Below are 21,466 nucleotides of genomic sequence, written 5' to 3' on the forward strand. Positions count from 1 at the left end.
GGAGCTGGTTGTTGTGGGTGGATGCTGAATAAAGGAGATTCAAATAAGGAAGAGACTCCGTGTCAAGTGGCGACGATCATCCACCCTTCATCGGACCTACGCGACATTTTGGCTGTCTGTAATGTATTCGTTCATGTACTTTTCCAGTGTGTGGAACAACAGCTGATTTTACAGCTGACCCGGAGCAATGCGCTTTTGTAATACGCGCATTCTCATTGAAAACAACTTTTATTAATGCGCACGCCTTTAACAAAAGCGCGACTGAGCAATCACACCTGTTTTATCTATTTATATGACGTGAGCGCGGCTACTCTTTCCGCGGCGCTCACACTTCATCCTTTCGTGCACAGAGCGCCGCTCTGTCCCAGGGCTGTTATAACAGTCAGCTGTTTGCCGCAGTATGTAGCGGCATGAGCCGATCTAAGTGTCAGTATCCAGCGCCTCAGTATCCAGCGTCAGCCGCTTGCTGCAGTGTGTAACGCTACAACGGTGAGTGCGACCAATACATTCAGCTCCTCCGACGACGCTCACACCTCACCTCTTGGCTGTACTCTTATTAGTCTTCAAAAAGACTCGGCAAGGGTTTTCCAGCCCTGTATCATCATCTGCGCATAGAAAGTTGAACACTGAGCCTGCAGGAAGATAATATCAGCGAAGTTCCTCATCACAGGAAGTGAATATAAACTAGTGTGCTAACCCAGAGAATTCTGGCACATTCAGGAAGTGCAACAGTTTTATTTACAATTTCAATATTTTTCAACAACAATGACTCAACAACCTCTTCTCAGTTTATCTCAGCCTCCACAATTTCTATCTGCACGGGGTGAGCCAATTCTACCATGGAAGAAATGGATACATTTATTTGATTCATACTTAATTGGTATTGGTGGAGAAAAATTTTCCCCTGCAAGAAAACAAGGCATTTTATTACATAATCTAGGAATTGAAGGACGGTATATTTATGACAGCCTTGATTTAATAACTATTGGGACAGCCGAGGGTGAACCTAGAGATATCTACGAGATGTCACTCATGATGTTAAAAAAACACTTTGGTGGTCGCATAAATGTTGTCATGGAAAGACACAAGTTTTTCATGAGAGCACAAGCTAAAGATGAAAGAGTTGGCAATTACATTGCTTCACTCAAGACACTGGCTCAGACATGTGACTTTGCTGAACTTACAGACTCTCTAATACGTGACCAACTTGTGCGTTGTACCAACAACTTTAGAGTCCAGGAAAAGCTGCTGGCAAAGAACCCAACCTTGCAGGAGGCGCAGATTATTGCTGAAAGTATGGAACATGCCATTTTATGGGCCAAGGAGATGAAGGGTGCAGGTCCCAGTCATGGCATCCATACTGAACCTACATTTCCAGTTTCTTCCTGTGATTGCGTTCAGGAATGTGACCTTGTCCAGAAAGTGTCCAGTAAAGCAAAAATCAACAATGATACTCTGGAGAAGAGCAATGTAAGATGTTATAAGTGTGGAAATGTTGTTCATTTGGCTAACAACCCAAAATGTTTTGCTAGGAATGTAAATTGCAGGAATTGTGGAAAAAGGGGGCATTTAGCGAAAGTTTGTAAAAGCTCGAAAGTTAACATGGTCAATGAGTCAGCAAGCACACATCAGATGATTTTGCAGGTTGATTACACAAATCAACAGTGCAGTGAAAATAAATTAGTCATGCCAAAGTGTGATATTGGTATTGATGGGAAAACTGTCCCAGTTCTTGCTGATTCTGGATCCCCTTTTACACTAATTGGAGACAAGAATTGGGAAAGGATCTTTGCAGGTGAAAGAATTGAACTAATTCCACCTGATATAGACCCTATTGGATATGGTGGACAGAAGATTGACCTTATTGGATATTCTGTGATGACAATAGAATTTAAAGGACGTGAAACAGTAGGGAAAGTTTATGTAGCAAAACGGGGTAATAATCTGTTGGGGTGGCGTCATCAAAGGGATTTAGGTATTGTTCTGAACCCGAATACTCCTGACCAGGTTCTTTCTGTTTCCAATTTGGGTGATGATGAGGAAATTGTAAACAATTTTCCGGAGGTCTTTGGTGATGGACTTGGACTACTGAAACATTTTAAACATAAAATTATTTTAAAGTCCAATGCTAGACCAGTTGTGTACAAAGTGAGAAAGGTACCTCATTTGATGTTGCAGCCCTTACAAGATGAACTTGACAGATTACTGGGTTTAGGTGTTATAGAGGAGATTGAAGCCTCAGAGTGGTTAGCACCCATAGTTTTGGTTCCCAAAGATAATGGAAAAAAAATCAGATTATGTGTTGACCTTAGAGGTCTCAATCAGTGCATTTGGGTAGACCGCCAGCCGTTGCCTAATATCAATGAGACTTTGACCATGTTAACTGGGGCAAATGTTTTCAGTGTTTTAGATCTCTCAGCAGCGTACCATCAGATCCTGCTCGATGAAGATTCAAAACACCTTATCTCTTTTGTCACTCCTTTGGGGGCATTCAGATATGTTAGAATGCCTTTCGGGTTGGCGTCTGCTGCCGCTTGTTTTCAGAGAGTGATGAAGGAAGTACTCAAGGGTCTTAGGGCCAGATGTAGCAAATAAAATATTTGCGAGTTGCAAAGTGCGAGTCCATGCGACTCGCAATTTGCAACTCGCAAATTGGTATGCAGTACGGTGTCTCAGACACCGACTGCGACTCGCTATGGGGTCGCAATGACCCACCTCATGAATATTCATGAGGTGGATCGCAAATTGCGGCCCCATAGCGAGTCAAGGCACTCGCAAACATGGAGGCCTGCTGTAGTCAGCAGACCTCCGTGTTCGTGACTGCTTTAAATAAAGCAGTTTTTTTTTTTAAGTGTAGCCCGTTTTCCTTAAAGGAAAACGAGCTGCACTTAAAAAAAAAAACGAAACCTTTAGTTTCGGTATTTTTTCAGGGCAGGGAGTGGTCCCTTGGACCACTACCTGCCCTGAAAAAATAATATGGGGTCCAGTCACAAAGGGGAAGGGGTCCCATGGGGACCCCTTCCCGTTTGCGAGTGGGTTACCATCCACTTCAAGTGGATGGTAACTGCGACTCCATTTGCGACCGCGTACGCGGTCGCAAATGGAATTGCATCCCACTGCGAGTCGCAAATAGGAAGGGAACACCCCTTCCTATTTGCGAGTCGGAAATGCATTTTGCGAGTCGGTCCCGACTCGCAAAATGCATTTCTGCATAGGAAACTCACATTTGCGACTCGCAAACGGCCATTTTTGCCGTTTGCGAGTCGCAAATCGTTTCCTACATCTGGCCCTTAGTTCTGTTCTGTTTTTTCAGGACGATATTCTTGTTTATGGCAAAAACACTGATGAGCATGATTCCATTTTAAAAGCTGTACTTGTGAGATTGAGAGAGAATGGTTTGACTGTGAAGAAAGAGAAATGTAAATTTAGAGTTGGAAGTGTTTCGTTTCTTGGTCATACCATTTCTGGAGATGGTATCAAACCAAAATTAGAGTTAGCAAAATCAATTATGTCTGTACCAATACCTATAGACAAAGATCAAGTACGATCGTTTTTGGGCCTGGCAGAATATTATTCTAAATTTATCAAGAATTTTGCTAGCATTGTCCAACCATTAAGAATGATTCTGAAGAAGGGTGTGAAGTATGATTGGACCCCACAATGTAAGGAGGCATTTAATGCAGTGAAAAATGACATAGGGAAGATGCCCACCTTAGGCCATTTTGATGTAAAGCGGAAAACATTCTTATCCACTGACGCTAGTATGAAAGGTCTTGGTGCGGTCCTTTCACAACATGTGGATGGAGAAGAAAGAGTGGTGGCGTTTGCATCACGTTCCCTTAGAAGTCAAGAAGAACGGTATTCAGTAATTGAGCGTGAAGCATTAGCCTGTACCTGGGCCATAAACCATTTCAAATATTATTTATGGGGTTTACTGTTTGTGCTCAGGAGTGACCATAAACCTTTGGTACAGATGTTCACCTGTCGGAATATTGAGAGTACGACACCACGTATTAAGCGTTGGGTAGAAAGTTTGTTAGATTTTACTTATTTTATGGAATATTTTCCTGGCAAGAAGAATATTCCTGCAGATTTCTTGTCTAGATCATTAGTGGTTGATTGTAGTTTTGATGGGCAAATTCCTGTGCTGTGGATTAAGGAATCTGCTCTAGACAAGGTGGAATGGGATGGAGAATGTAGTAAAGACCCGGTTTTAAAGTTGGTTATGGACTATGTGGTTCAGGGTTGGCCATGCTTGCATGAGAGTCATGAAGATACCAAAGCCTTTTGGAAAGTTAGGGATGAGTTGAGTATTATCGATGGCAATTTGTTCAGAAATAATAGGTTGGTTCCTCCTTTCAGTTTACGTGAGAAACTGATTAACTTAGGCCATGAAGGACATCTAGGTAGAAATCTTACAAAATCTAGCATTAGAGAGTGCTATTGGTGGCCGGGTCTGGATAAACAGGTAGGAGCTCTTGTCAAGGACTGTTTACAATGTGCTGGAAATGATAAATCCAGAATAGTTCGGACTGCTCCTTTATCTCCAGTTTCTATTCCCAATGAACCTTGGGTCAAATTGGGTCTGGATTTGGTAGGACCCTTTGAAATGTTACCATACAATGAAAGATTTGTGATGGTTCTTGTCGATTATACTTCCAAATGGGTCACTGCTAGCTGTGTACACTCTGTTACCACCAGAACTGTGATAGATTTTTTGACTGATGTATTTGCTTGTGAAGGAATTCCCAGAGTGAAAGTGACTGATAATGGGGTTCAGTTCACTTCCTCAGAGATGAAGGATTTCCTTAGGAATCTGGCAATCTCTCATTATCGCACTGCACTCTATGCTCCCCAAGCTAATGGGTTAGTTGAGAAAATGAATCAGTTGGTGAAGGCAAGTGCTCAAGTAGCTCTAGAGAACAAATGGCCATTAAAGACTGTTTTGAGGGAGAAGTTGTGGGCTCACAGGAATGCACCCAACGTTGTTACCGGTATGTCTCCATTTCGTATTTTGAAGGGCAGGTTAGCAGGCTCGAAGTTGAATCCTTCATGGTTGCATTCTAAAACTCAAGTTAGAGTAAAGTTTCGTGACAAAGAGAATATTCAAGCCAGAATAATTGCGAACCAGACAAAGTATAAGAAACGATTTGATGAGAGGCGTTGTGCGCGACAAAAGAGTTGGTGTGTAGGTGATCTGGTGTTTATTAAGAAACCTGTTTGGTGTCCTAAAGGAGAATCTAAATATGTTGGACCGAGGAGGATTGTAGAAGTGAAGAAGAATGTTGTTGTCCTGGAAGGTGGTGAGGTTTGGAGCATGTCTCGACTAACTAAGTGTACCAAGTTATCAGATGAACATGATACTGTTTTGCCTGATGTGGATGTGAATGTGGGAGTAAGAAGGAGTGGAAGGAACTGCACATATCCTAGACATCTTAGGGATTTTGTAATTTGAATGATACTCAAGCCATGCATTAAATACTTGTGTTAAGAACTGTAATGCACATTTTGTAATGTTTTTGCAACTTGTTAATTTCTCTGCAAATCTTATGTGATGTTGTTGTTATATAAATGTATATAGTTATTGGGGGGGGAATTAACATTTCGTGTTATTTAAAGAGGGAGATGTGTTATGTTTAATCCATGGTATCTCCATGGTGATCGCTTTGGTGATAGAATCCTCGTTCTCGGGATTCTATGGTGAACGGTTGGGAACTTTGTGGGAAGACGACATCGAAGGAGGTTGGAGCTGGTTGTTGTGGGTGGATGCTGAATAAAGGAGATTCAAATAAGGAAGAGACTCCGTGTCACAACTCAGTTGCCCTGGAATGGGGTTTCTATTACTTTCCAGTTATTAGTTGACTCACGAGCCACAAAGAATTTTATAGATTGTATCCTGGCTACTTTATATGGCATTCCTCATGAACTAAAGAAACAGACTGAAGAAGTGAAAACATTAGATGGTAGTGCTTTAGAATCAGGCCCCATAACTCATGCCACTATTGCCTTGGGACTCAATATTCAGGGAACTCATTCTGAACAGATATAGTTTGATTTGATACAAGCACCCCAATTCCAAGCCATTTTAGGAATTCCATGGTTGGAGTCAGACAATCCCACTATTGATTGGAAGAAACATAAGATAACTTTTTGCTCTTTTTATTGTAAGGAGCACTGTTTACACACTAGTTCTGAAACTGAACCAGACAGGATTCTTCTGACAGAACCAGGCAGGATTGCAGCACTATCTATCAAAGCAGAAACTCCTCAGTTTCCTCCAAGTTACCAAGACCTAGCAGATGTACTCAATAAAAAGAAAGCCACTGCTCTCCCTCCACATCACCCTTATGATTGCCAAATAGATCTGATTCCTGGGGCACGTACACCATGTAGCAGGATATATGCACTACGGGAAGGTTTATCAGGCCTTCCCGTTCACCTGCTTCTTTATTTTTTGTACCCAAGATATAGGGTGAGTAACGTGCTTGCATCAATTATAGAGCAATGAACAATGTTGCAATTAAGAACCGTTATCCCTTGCCCCTTCTTTCTAGGCTCATAGACTAGGTAAAGATGCCCAGGTGTTTACTAAGTTGGACATGAGAGCAGCTTACCATCTGGTAAGAGTAAGGGAGGGAGACGAGTGGAATACAGCTTTCTGTACCAAATGTGGACTGTATGAGTACCAAGTGATGCCTTTTGGATTATGGAATGCCACTGTTGCTTTCCAGCTTTTTATAAATAAGGTTTTGAGAATTTTTCTGGATGTGTGTGTGGTGGTTTATTTGGATTATAGATTGATATATTCCCCATCTCTGTCAAATCATGAGGAGCATGTCAGGGTTGTGTTGCAAAGACTACATGAGAACAGGCTTTTTGTCAAACTGGAGAGATGTGAATTTCATGCTTCTGAAGTTACGTTTCTGGGTTATGTCCTCTCTTCACGAGGTGTTAGTATGGACCCACAGAAGGAAGAATCGATAGTGCAATGGAAGTTTCCTAAAACTGTTAAGGAGGCTCAGAGTTTTCTTGGGTTTGCTAATTTATACGGATAATTTATTCACAATTTTTCCTCATTGGTATCCCCCATACCTCAATTACAGAACAAAGGAGTTCTATTTCATTGCTCTGAAGCTGCAGAACATGCCTTTCAGCAATTGAAAGAATGTTTATTAAGGCCCCCATTCTGCAGCATCCCGATACCACACAACTCTTCGTGGTAGAGGATGATGCTTCTCAAGTGGCAGTTGGGGAGGAGGGGTCTTATCTCAGAGGAATGAGGAAGCAGGAGAATTACACCCCATAGCCTATTATTCCTATAAACTTAGTCCTGCCAAAATTAGCTTTCATATTGGAGATAAAGAATAGCTGACAATAAAAACGTTTTTGAGGTGTGGCGTCATGTCATGGTCGCTTTTCACACCATGACAGTTATTATTGATCATAGAAACCTCACATTTCTCAAAGCAGCTAAGGCCTTGTCTATGATACAGTTGCGTTGGGTGCAATGTTTCACAGCCTATGATTTTGTCATTCAATTTCAAGCCAGTCAGCAGCATGGGGAAGCGGATGCTCTGTCTCATTTGGGCCATGCAATTGAGGAACATAAATCAGAAAATCCTTTCATAATACCCCAACCATTTTTTAGGGGCAATGACATCTGAAAAATCATTTTTGGCAGATGTAGCTGCCACCCAGCTCAGCAGGGAAGCTCAAGATGCCTTACAAGGACACAAACCTCAAGTTGTAAATAACTTGCATCATGTACATGATATATTGTTTATTTTTATTCCTGTCTTATAACAGCAAGCATTGCACTGGTGTCATACTGATCTGATGGAAGGACACCTGGGAGAAAAGAAGACCTTAGAATTAATTAGACGGTATTGCTGGTGGCCCACATTGGTAACTGACACAAACCTGTCTGTACAAAGATGTGCTATTTGTGCTCAAAATAAGAATTCCCATCAGGCTTCTGCTGGGTCACTACATCCTTTACCCACTCCTCCTCACCCTTGGCATACACTTTCCTTACACTTTATAGTAGAACTTCCCAAGACAGATCAAGGTTATACTACAGTTATGGTGGTAGTGGATATGTTTACTAAGATGGCTCATTTCAGACCCTTAACTGGGTTACCTACATCCAAAACACTTGCATATATATCTTTGCATTGTTTGCCCTCTATTGTTGTGTCTGATCCGGGCCCTCAATATATTTCTACCTTTTTGAGTGCTGTGTGCAATCTTTTGCAAATAGACATCAATCTACCCACAGTCGGATGGGCAGACAGAGAGGGTCAAGCAATGTTTGGAACAATATAGTAGGTGCCAAGTACTAAGGCCCTGATTTATACTTTTTGAAGCTAAACTGCGCTAACGCAGGTTAGCTTAAAAAAGTATACCGCCGGCTAGTGCCATTCCAAGACGCCGGCCGGGCGTCTTATTTATGGAATGGAGCAATCCAGCGCAAAGGGTGGGCTAACGTCATAGAGAATGATGTTAGCCGGGTGGGGGTGTTGCTATGGGAGAAGAGGCTTTTGCACCAAAAAATGACGTTAGGTTGGGTAGAGTAAAAAAAGATTACCCTAAACCTACCATACCACATGACTCCTGCCTTAGAAAAGACAGGAGTCATGCCCACCACCCCAATGGCCAGCACAGGGGACAAGGGTCGCCTGGGCATGTTCATTGCACCCAGTGCCATGTATGGGGGCCCATTTCAGGGTCCCCAATGGCACTTAAAATAAAATACTTACCTATACTTACCTCTGCTGTTCCTCTGGTAAAGGTGAGGGTGTCCTTGGGGTCTGGGGAATGCACCTGTGGACTTATTCCACGCTGTTCCATGCCCTGACCCAGGCGTTAAATAATGGCGCTAAGCAACCTTAGTGCCATTATTTTGGCCCACCTTCCTCCCGTGCACCATTTTTGTATGGGAGGATAAATAAAACGAATGGGCCTTGGAGTCATTTTTTGCTCTGGAACGCCTTCCTTGCATCTATTGACGCAAGGTAGTTTTCCACAGGCAAAAAATATCTTTAACTCCAATATTTTGACACCAGACGGGTCTAGCGTCAAAATATAAATATGGAGTTAAGTTTGCACTGAAATAGCGTAAAAGATTTTATCCTGCTGTTCAAGACTACATGGATCAGTTACGAACTATTCAACGAGCAACACATGATAATTTGGATTAAGCTAAATTGAGATATAAGGTAAATGCAGATACTGATCGCAGAGCAAGTCTGGATTATAGGGTAGGAGATCAGGTTTGGTTATCCGCCAAATTCTTGAAACTGAAAGTAACATAGAAATGTCAGCCACGTTACATTGGCCCTTACCCGATTCTGAAATGTGTAAATGATGTTGCCATGAAATTTGAGCCACCGTCTCACCTGTGATAGCATCCTGTTTTTCATGAGTCCTTGTTAAAACCTGTCTTTCCTGGAATTGCGTTACCAGCAAAACCCCCTGCAATACTGTTAGATGACGACTCAGAATTTGAGATGGAAGCGATCCTGGATTCCAAATGAGTACGACACAGACTGTATAATTTGATCCACTGGAAGGGCTATGGACCTGAGGATCGTACCTGGGAGCCTGCGTGTAATGTGCACGCCCCCTCCTGCTGTGCCTTTTTCATTGGCGATATCCTGACAAACCCAAACCGGTGGGTGGCGCTTTGGGGGGTGTACTGTGGGGAGCCTTATTAGCCACTGTGGCCCCTTTAAGCAGGGAAGCGTGGTGGCTCCCGTGTGATGCGGCTCTTAGCCTTTAAGGCTGCGTGCTGCTCCATGACAACTGCTTATCGTCTGTGCCCTTTCCCCCATACTCACTTGCATCCTTTGATTTTGTCATTTTCTCGGAGAGTTTGGTGTCCCATTAACTTGTTGGGTCGTCTTTTCTCTTTCCTGCCTGATTAAGTTGTTTTTTGTTTGCGTCTGGATCTTTTCCCCAAGGATTTAAGCAACAGCAAGAACAATAGAGTTCAGGAAAGCTGAATTTGTACTTACATGGTAACATTATGACATTTCTTTATATTCAAACAAGGATTACTTATCTGATTGAACTTATAAACAAAGTTTGGTGAAGTCAACCATTTTTCTTTACGTTCTGCTTTACCTAAAAGGAAAAGAGAAAGAAAAGTTATTGATTTTAGTACACACATCACTTAATTACCATGCGTGTTCGTTAAATGCTCATGCTGAGGGGAAAAAACAATTGAAACTCTAGAGAAATTGGTCCCTGATTATACACAGAACTGATATTTTCTCCTATAGTTCACACTAGGATGAATCACACGCATTACAGACAGTCCTTAGGAACCAGACCCTGAAAAGCAAGGGGAAAAGAACATAATTAGACAAACTCAATCTTGCCAAGTGGAGGATTGGTCTGATCCTGGTCAAGTTTTTGTCTCTTTGTCCTGGTGAAACAAGTTTTGGGGACCGTTTGTCTCTCAGTGAAGTTGGGGACTACCTCGTGTCCATTTCACTTCTGCTGAAAAAGATACAAGTCTGACATAGCCTGTCTGACAAATGCAAGAGAAGCTTCAAGGTTCATTATTGATATGTTGCAACACACTATTTCTTAAGTCTAATTTTTCATAACATGCAGACACATTGCACATTGGTTAAGAATATAAATCTCTTAGTTATATTTTTTGGGAACATTTATTTAACTATGGGGCTTATTTAAAGTTTGGCAGATGGGATACTCTGTCAAAACATGATGGATCTCCTGTCCACCACATTATAAGTGCCATAAGCTTAAATTGAACTTGTAATAAGGCAGACAGACATGGTCCAAATTTGTGACAGAGTATCCCATCCTTCAACACCTAAACAAGGTTCAGTGTCCCTTTTTTTATTCCTTGGCTGGTGGCCTGCTGTCTTAATTTGTGAGCAGAGAACACAATCTTTGTTGCCTGGCTGGATATATATCCACCATATTTAAATCTCAATGCTGGCCTGCTGCATATCTCATTGGTGTGGATGGATCTGCAAACCCAGCATCTCCTTTCACTGATAGTAAGTGGTCATTTTGCCTAAAGCAGACTTTTTTCATTTTTTTTCTTGCGGATAACAAGCTTACAAAGTGGCAATTTATAACATTAAAAAAATCACATAAATCCACAACACCAATAAACCTTCTCTGCTTCCCTCCCTTGGCTCCTGACCTTTTTAAATCTGAGCACCCCAGGGTGGGCCAGGTCCTATTAGTGTTGGCTTGTTTATTGATTTTTAGGAGGGAGCATGTAGCCTCTCTCTCTGAGACTTGTGGAGGTCCAAGGGACCACATCCCACAGGTCCATTTAGCATTAAATGGAAATGGGAGGTACAGCCACAGGGACTCTATCCTCCGGGGATGACTGTTTTTTAGGGGCTAGGGTGTGCAGCCCATCCTTCCCTAGTTTCATTGGGCCCCAGGGACCCCATCCCCAGGAGGCAGGCTTTCAATTTTGGGGAGGATGGGGTGTGGCCCCCTCCCTGAGCTGTACATCAGCCCAGGGACTCTGTCCCCCAGGGCTCAATGACTGGTGCAGTGTTGTGGCAACCCCATTGCTTGGGACTCTGGTCTTCTCTGCCTAGTAGAGGGTAGTCAGGGAATATAAACTTCATTGCCTGCCTTAACTCTCCTGGGCAGGAAACTCAACTTTGATCCTCCTCACTCAGGTAGGAGCAAAGTAAAAGGTCCACCTCCTGACAGTACCCCAAAGAGTGCTAGCTGAGGAGCTGCATGGGCTGTATGAGCATTTAGGCTCCTCCCATGGATTACAACATTAGAATGTGGGTTTCCTGGGTAGGCACTGAGTCAACAACTTTAAAAAAAATCCCAGCAACTGCTGAGACCAAGTATGGATGCTGGCAAGAGTGACGTAAGAAGCTGTGGTAGCCTTGGTTCTCCTCCTGTGGCCCCCAACATTTGAAAATGTTGTGGGTGCCTGAGTGGACCTCAGGACACCCACTTTAAAAATAATATTGCTGGCATCCTCCTGCACCCTTTATGGGAGATGCAGTCATAGGCTTACCCTGCAGCTCCCAATGTTTGGAGAAGTTGTGGGTGCTCCAGGTGGGCACTGAGGCACTTATGTAAAAAAAAAAAGACGAAATAAGCAGTAGGAGCTTCTCATTTAATATTAAGTGCCTCATACAAGGAACACGCCATAATGCCTTAGGTCTTTTTCATTTTTTTTATTCCTAGTGGTGGCCCTAGAAGGGCCAAGGGCACCACCAACAATTTTTTCTAATGTTTGTGGGGGGTTTCAGGTAGTGCAGAAGCCACCCAGCAACATTCTTGTGGAGTGAGTGTATGTATATGTGTATATATATATATATATATATATATATATATATATATATATATATATACACTCACTCCACAAGAATGTATTTATTCTTGTGGAGTGAGTGCGTATATATATATATATATATATATATACGCACTCACTCCACAAGAATGTATTTATTTTTATTCATCTAATAAATTAGAATAACATTTTTGGGTTGCAATGCATTTTGAAGAGTTATTGATGCAATACCCAGACATAAGAGAGGTAGAGATAGAGATGTTGTTTAGAATCAAGGTACATCATTGAGCTTAATACAAAGATGCTATCAGGATTAAATGTAGAAGAGGATTTACACACACATTTATAAGCATTCACTCTTCTTTCCCTCCCATTGACAGCGGTGATAGGGTGATGTCAAGATTTTATTATGTTTCTGCACAAGTCACTTTGCAATAGCACTTTTAATAGGCACTTTAACTTGATCACTTTTTGTAGCGTCACTTCAGATATATATTTATGGTTAAGCATTTGTTAGAGGAGGAAATTAACTTTGTGACATTTTATTAGCGTGTTAGTGTGTTATGCAGAGGAAGGATACATTTTATGAAATAGCCCACTTGGGCATTATTTGTGGAAAACATAGTAATTTTATAAAAATATTTACATTTTGAATTGATAGGAACTTGGTAGGTCTTAAAAAGCCAAGAATAGCTCTGCATAAGTGAGAAGAATTTAGATTAATCCCATGAGAGGTATAATTTAAAGATTTGTAATAAGGTTTGCCCACTGGGGAAGGATGATAAACAGTATTAATTGCTGTTTATTTATTGCAATTATATTTTCCATGTGAATATATTGTGCAAAGTATTACACAGAAGGATGTAAGAAAAATGGATATGAAAGAATACTGATGTGACACTTGGTGATAGTGTGTCTTTTATCCCGTTGCCCAAGTGCACTTTACATAGTGATTGTAAAATTGTGCCTAGTAATGTGAACAAAGCTACATGGGTGCTGAAACATGTTAAGTAGTGGCACCTAATCAAAAGAAGAAAAATGCAGAGAACTCTGGGTAGTTTAGGTGGAGAGAAGCTTCTCCATAGAGTACCCTACAACACCAGCAACACCCTGAATCTGCTCACCTCAAATTTCTGTTTTTGTAGCAAGGTTTTTAAGCATCGGATTAGCACAGTGCCATCCATGCCAAGCTGGAAAGGGACAAAGTAATTTGCAAATTCTACAACAAAGGGCCTGATTTAGATTTCAATAGATGGATTCGTCCATCATAACTGTGACAGACATCCTGTCCACTGAAGGGGTTTACTCCATCACAATGGTGACTGACATCCCCTCTGCCTAAATCTAAATCCCATTCTTTTCTATGGGATTTATATTTCAGCGAACAGGATATCTGTCACCGTTGTGAAGGAGTAACCCATCTACCAAAATCTATATCAGGCCCAAATTCTGTAAGCATAGGATTAGCAGAGTGCCATCTATGCTGATCTGTAAAATGACAAACGTTTTTTACCACTTCAGGCACAGTATTGCAGCTTTGGAATGGTAAAATCCCATCCAAGCCAACCTGGAATGAATAAAAGCAACTCCTGGCACGTGATTTACTATTATTATAGCTCTTCAGAGCTCTCTATAGTCGTTTTACAGCTTGTTGTGGATGGCACTGGATGAAAGTGGCAGAAGCACTCAGGCAAGGGTAGTAGCACTGTGGTGTTCGATGTTACAGTGTATGAAAATTGGGTATTAAAACAGCTGAGCCAGACAGGATGCTATATGACCATCACATTAGAAATGTATAAAGAGTCAGTATGAAAATACTATGATTATCTTTTAGAATGGCCTGATCAGGCCATATTGGATTTTGACAAATATTTGTTTCTAAGGAAAGATTGTCCCAAAACACCATGCTTTTATTTATTAACTAAGATCCAGTAAAGTATGTGCCATTACCCCAGAGGACAATTGTTTCCTCAAATGATTTTCTCATTCCCTTTGTATCCGCGTTACCCTCCTATTGCAGGGATAGTAGTGATTTCCTAACCAAGATACAGTATACTGAGTGGGTCGACACATATGTCATGATTATTATGAATGAAACTGTTCCAGTTTGACCAGTTAGAAACACAAGTGTGGAATATTTTTTTGAAAAACTAGGGTTGTCTTTTTATGAACATAGCAGGATAGTGCTTAATATGATTAGACATTGGGGGTCATTCCTACATTGGCGGGCGGCGAAGCGGGAACCGCCGAATGACCGCACCGCGGTCAAAAGACAGCGGCGGCCATTCTGGCTTTCCCGCTGGGCCGGCGGGCGACCGCCAGAAGGCCGCCCGCCGGCCCAGCGGGAAACCCCCTTCTACGAGGATGCCGGCTCCGAGCGGAGTCGAAGGGGTGCGACGGGTGCAGTGGCACCCGTCGCGATTTTCAGTGTCTGCTTTGCAGACACTGAAAATCTTAGTGGGGCCCTGTTAGGGGGCCCCTGCAGTGCCCATGCCAGTGGCATGGGCACTGCAGGGGCCCCCAGGGGCCCCACGACACCCGTTACCGCCATCCTGTTCCTGGCGGTGAAAACCGCCAGGAACAGGATGGTGGTAAGGGGGTCGGAATCCCCATGGCGGCGCTGGAGGATTCCCTGGGCCAGGGGTAAACCGGCGGGAAACCGCCAGTTGCCCTTTTCTGACCACGGCTTTACCGCCGCGGTCAGAATGGCCAAGGAAGCACCGCCAGCCTGTTGGCGGTGCTTCCGTCATTTTAGCCCTGGCGGTCGCTGACCGCCAGGGTTAGAATGACCCCCATTGTCTTAAGGAGAATATCTTTATGTTTAATGCCATGTATTACAGGAAGCGGATTGGCCCTGTGATGGGCACCTGCTTCTCCCCAGCTTTGTGAATGTCATGATGGGCTGGTGGGAGGAGCAGGTGGTCTGAGCAGAAAAAAATAAAGAGTTTACTGAACACATAGCCCTGTGGACTATGAACATCAATGAATTGTTCCTCTTGGGGAATAGGTCTTTAAAGAAAGCACAAAGATTTTTGCCGATATTAAATGAGAATCCCTTCAACCTAAGGGTTCACAACCAGAAGGAGTAAAATTGTAATTGCTTTCCTGAATGTAAAACCTTGGGTAGAGAAAGGTACAATCTATTCCTCTATATATTGAAAAGAAATAACAGGAAATAGTGTCCTACATCTCAGAGGTCATCATCCCAGAAATTTAGTTAACAGCATCCCCTATGGCGAAATGCTGAGGATCAAAAAGGTATGAATACTGAAAATGAATTTCAGAAACAAAAAACTCAGATGAATGTGAGATTTAAAGAGAGAGGGTATACTGCTAAGATTTTGAATATGGCTGAGGGAAAAGCAGACACAGTAACTAGAGACCAAGCACTATTCCTCAACATTAATAAATAGCAGAAAGATGAGTGTGTATATCTGATTACCACCTACAGTAGATCTTCACATGAGAAAAGGAACATCATGAGGAAACATTGGACTTATCTCAGAAATAATGGGGTTATAGACACCACTGAATTGCATATTAGACCCTCCATATCCCATAGGAGAGGCAAATCACGGGATGATATTCTGCCACATAACTATCATGCTAGAGGATCGAAGGAGGAAACATGGCTGTGCAAATCCATGGGCTTTTCCAAATGTGGCTAATCTAAGGCCTGCAAACACATCTCGAATACCCATGAATATGTGTCATTTAGAGGGCAAAAGAGAGGTAATAGCCAATTTCTCACATGCTCTTCAGAGGTCTCTGTATACATACTTAAGTGCCCCTGCAATTTAATGTACATAGGGAGCACTACTTTTCCACTCAGGAAAACGCATCTGTGAGCATCAAAGAGCGATTAGTAATGTAGACGTTTCTTATTCTGTAGCAAGGCATTTCTCTCTAACTCACCAGCAGGATGTATTCCAGCTTATACAGCATATTTTATCTAGTATTGGCAGAATAAACTAAAATGAGCTTGGAGGCAAAAGACAACTAGAATCAAAGTATATCCTAGATCTATAGACAAAACATACCACAGGCCTTAATAAGGATGAGGAATTAGAGGTGCATATTGGCTAATTTAATGAAGAAAATGAGGTGTTGAAAACCCACATATTGTAGTGATGACTCATGATATGGTATATGATCACTCTCCTATATCCTGGTGGCATTCTGACTGCTAGATGGCAGCTTTGTTTATATCGATCATATTTGATTTGATTCTTCTGATAGACTCTGTTGCATTATTATTTTCCATTTTCTATTTTTTTTTTTGTTGGAGTATCATTCTATGTGTTGTACATATGGTTGAATCTGGCATTAATTAATTGAAACTTTTTTATTAAGAGATGCGATGTATGTATTATATTGTGTTGTCATATAAATATATTGAGTTAAATGCATTTTACATTATGGGAATTGTGATAATATGTCCTGCCCAATAGGGTGAAATTCTAGCATTTTGATGTCTAGATTGTTTGTCTTACATATACGCACTGCTCCACATGCATCGCACTCGCTGATATATTCTGTGCATATGAATTGCCCATTTGTGCGATATGTGGTTATTCTGACTGACTAGGAAGTGTCGCCATCTTTTTTCATTAATGTACTAAAAGCTGCTTTGAGAGGACATCAAGTACCACATCCCAGGTATTACCACTCAGGTTCATGAATAAGTTTCCATTTTATGTGGAATCTAGTATTTCTTTTATGTCGACTGATTTTCCTTTTGGCGTATTTTTTGTTGAGCACTTTATGGATCATGTTTCGTTATTATATTTTGGAACTTATATGTAGAATCAAATGTTAATATCATTATGGATACTATTAACTGTTTATGCATAGTAGACTTGTTGAACACTTAACGGAGGAACTCTTCAGTATTTATGCCTACATGTATATTTATTTTCAACAGTGGTGGGGCTTGTCTCTTTGAGAAAGGCTCATGCAAGCCGAAACACGTTGGATTTTTCTGCTGAGAATAAAAGCATTATTATTACACTACCCTGGAGTGCCTCTCTTCTTCGGTTTCCAAAGCTGTATGCTGGCTATAGTTGGTGGGATTCACACTCACAATGGAGCACCCAGACGCCAGGTGGATGGGACCACTTTGTGCAAAACCCAGAAAGATATATATACATGCTGCCCCCGCCCCCGGCTGATCTCAGCCCGAGTACTCCATCCCCCAGGGCCTGGCCTAATTTTTACTCTTTTTTGGGGGGCTGCCTGGCCCTTCTCCCCAGGCCAATCTTGGCCCTGGGGACCCCATCGCCCAGCCTAAATATATATTTTTCTTTAGGGGAGTTCCTATTATTAATTTATTATTTGTTTTTGTTTTTGGAAGGAGTGCCATGTTGGCCAAGAGGACCCAATCCCCCAAGGCCGGGCAATGTGACCTGGGTGCTTCCCAGGGCACCCACTTACAATGTTGGGGACAATGGAGGGAGCCTGAAGGCCCCCACGGTTCCAACTGGCTCCCTACCACCTGTGGGAGCCAGCATTACTGTCACAGAGAAGGAGCAGCTAAAGCTGTTTGACAGCTCTCCTTTCATCGTACCGGAGTGTTTATTGAGACTTGGTGGCAGCTGGAAGGCTATGGTGGACACTTCAGGACATAGCAAGAGTCGGCCCTCAGGGGTGGTGCTCCCTAGGGCTATTAGTGGCTCCTTCAAAAGGGGCCACACGGCCCCCATCCCACAAATATAGCCCCAGGGAGGTGGTGGTACCCCAGGCTGCAGGGGCTACGAAATGGACCCCCTTCCTATTTTTTAATGTTTGCCCTGGGGAGTTGGTGGTCCCTGGAGCTGCAATGCTAGGCAGCACCACCTCCCCACCCCACAGTTTGTTAAAAGCCCTGGGGACGCGGCTCCCGCATATAATTAGATTCAAGTCCTGGGGAGGTGGCAGTCCCTAGTGGTGTGGGGGGGGGGGCCAGGTGGCACCCCTTTACAGTTCATGAAAGCTCTGGGCAGGTGGTGTTTCCCGGGGGGCTGGGTGGCCCTACCCGCAATATATTAGCAATGGCTCTGGGACTTCAGAATTACAAAGCCCGCGCTTCATTTTTTGGAGGATTTGTGCTGGATCTGCCGCAAATCACAGTGGCAATAAAAATGTTTTTAGCCCTGTGGGGGTCCCTTTGGGTCCCAGAGCGAAGGGGTCAGGCTGTCCGTACTGTAGCCTCTTTTTGTTTTTTTTAATTCTTTTTTTGTGGGGCTCAGCTGAAGTTGAGTCCCAACATGGCTACCAACACTTCCTTGTTGAAATGTTGGCAGCCAATCAAATCTCAGCAAAAGATTGGGAGGGGTCGCAAATTTTTCACATGCCTATATATCCAAATTTGGATTTCCTTTAATTTCCCAAATCTCAAATTTCTCTATCTATATATATATATATGTGCTTTTCAGTTTTTGGTATAAGCCTGCTTATTGTTTTGAAGAAACTAGTGTTGAAAAATGTGCTTGGAGTGAGCATACGGGGATTAAATACCAGAAAAAGTTAGTGATATCTCGACCATTAGTGTCCAGATAGGTTTTGTTTGGTCAGTTTAATGGGAATTGGTCAGTCTGTATTAGTTTGCCACAACATGTACAATATGGTGTAACAACCATTACAGCACTCATGGTCCCTGCATCCTGAAAATGAATGTGAGCAACACATAAAGTATCAGGGTGAGCACACCCTGACCCCTCGTTGATTGGCTGGTCACAACATGGACATGTTGTGGCAGTCATTACAGGACTGCCACATGATAGTCCCTATTGAAATCCATTTCAGTAAAGATTCTATTTAGAGACACAGACAAGAACACATATGAAAGATGATAAGTTTTAGTCACACTGGAAATCACTTGTTGGCAATAGTATATTAAATTTATGAGTTGTGTTTGTGTGATTTTGTGAAAAATGATGGTCCTCTGCTGGGATTTGATGAACCATGTTTCTCTCATGATTCTCTCATAGAGGTTATGGAAGATGTTCCAGAAGTTAAAGTGAGAACATATTTTCTGTAAGTTCAAACTATGGCCCTCATTACAACCCTGGTGGTCGGTGATAAAGCAGCAGTAATTCTGCCAACAGGCCGGCGGTAAAAAAAATGGAATCACGACCATGGCGGAAACCACCAACACAGACAGCCACTTCAACACTCCGACCGCCACGGTGGTAGAAACAAACACCGCGGCGGTCACCACCAACAGACAGCCGGAAGACAATGTACCTCCCACACTATTACAAGGCACCAATCCGCCAGCTTTTCCGGGGCGGTACCAATGCCATCAAAAGCACAGTGGAAACAGCCTGTGGAATGGAAATCACTCACCTCTCGACACCCAACGAGGAACCAGGATGCCATGGAGCCCGAGTTACAGGTGTTACCAATGTTGGTTTACCTCCTCTTCTACCAGGAACATCAAAGACGGCGGCGACGAAATACAAATATTTACAGCAAGTACACAAGTCTGTATACTGTTCCATCACATGTCCGTGGACCAGTGGTCCCAAAAAGCATGGGAGAAACCCACACATGACACCTGCCTCAAAACGGAGAGAACACTGCAGGGGCATCAGGTCGAAGAAAACACAGCCACCTCAGGTGGAAGGGGAGGGGGGCACATCAGCCGGATGATGGGACAACACCACTGCTCCTCGAGGGGGCTCCATGCCCCTTGCTTGGTCATGGGGAGTGCAAAGCCACAGTCTCTCAAGTCTCTCAAGTGGGTTCACTGCCCGCTGCTTGGTCCTGGGGAGTGCAAAGCCACAGTCTCTCAAGTCTCTAAAGTGGGTGCACTACCCACTGCTTGGTCCTGGGGAGTGCAAAGCCACAGTCTCTCAAGTCTCTCAAGTGGGTGCACTGCCCACTGCTTGGTCCTGGGGAGTGCAAAGCCACAGTCTCTCAAGTGAGTGGGTTGCCCACAGCTTGATCTTGGGAAGTGCAAAGCCACAGTCTCTCTAGTGGATGGCCTCCCCACTGGTTCTGGAGGGGGCTTTGTGCCCAGAGTGCTTCATCCTGCCAAGGACTGGGTGAGTGGATGCTGTTCTCCACTGGTTCTGGAGGGGGCTTTGTGCCCAGAGTGCTTCATCCTGCCAAGGACTGTGTTAGTGGATGCTTTTCGCCACTGGTTCTGGAGGGGGCTTTGTGCCCAGAGTGCTTCATCCTGCCAAGGACTGTGTTAGTGGATGCTGTTCTCCACTGGTTCTGGAGGGGGCTTTGTACCCAGAGTGCTTCATCCTGCCAAGGACTGTGTTAGTGAATGCTTTTTTTCCACTGGTTCTGGAGGGGGCTTTGTGCCCAGAGTGCTGCACCTGGGGTGTGGCAGTTCCCATTCCCTCACCTGGGTGTCTGAGCCACGAGATTTCCTGGGAACAGGTAGCATTATACTCCATGGAGGCAGAGACACACTCCACCCTGCGGCGAGTTAGCCTGCCAACCGCTGGTACTGCCAGTGCTGGTAGTGATGCCTCATGTAGTGTGTGCAGGGTCCAGGATGTCTCCTGCAGCCTCGGACAGCTGCCTGCTGGGGATGCTGCTGATGTCCGCTGTGGCACTGGCTGGGCACATCGGGGGCAGGTGGCGGTGGCTGCGGCGGTGTCTGCGGCTGAGATGCTGCCGGTTGTGCAGGTGTCAGCACCTGTGGAGGGAGACACAAGGACGTTTCCTGCAGTCTCGGACGGCTGCCCACTGGGGATGATGTTAGGGACTGTAGCAGAGGCAGCAGACGTGCAGTTGGCGGTGCAAGTGGCAGTGCAGGTGGCGGTGCAGGTGGCGGTGCAAGTGGCGGTGGCCACCGTCGTACTGGTTGCTGTTCTGTCTTGCAGAAGCGGTGACACCAGTCCCTCACCGAAGGCTCTGTGCCCTGAGCTGACTTCCCTTTGGCCTTGTGTCCCTTCCCCACCTTGGAAGTCGCTGCCGGGACCTTGGCACTGTCCACTTTTGTATTGGATGAGGCCTTGCTGGGTGGTTGATGCGGCTTTTACCTATGGCATGTGGGCCTCTTCTTCACCTTGGCAAGTGGCGGAATAGGGTGATCCTTGGCCTCACTAGGTGGCACACTGGCAGCCCTGATGGGTGCCGCCTTCGATGTTCCCAGACTTGCAGGGACCACAGTGCTCCAGGATTTAGTGGCTGAGGTGCTGGGTTGGGATCTGG

Source organism: Pleurodeles waltl, chromosome 1_1 (genome assembly GCF_031143425.1).
Source record: "Pleurodeles waltl isolate 20211129_DDA chromosome 1_1, aPleWal1.hap1.20221129, whole genome shotgun sequence".
In the NCBI taxonomy this organism is placed as follows: domain Eukaryota; kingdom Metazoa; phylum Chordata; class Amphibia; order Caudata; family Salamandridae; genus Pleurodeles; species Pleurodeles waltl.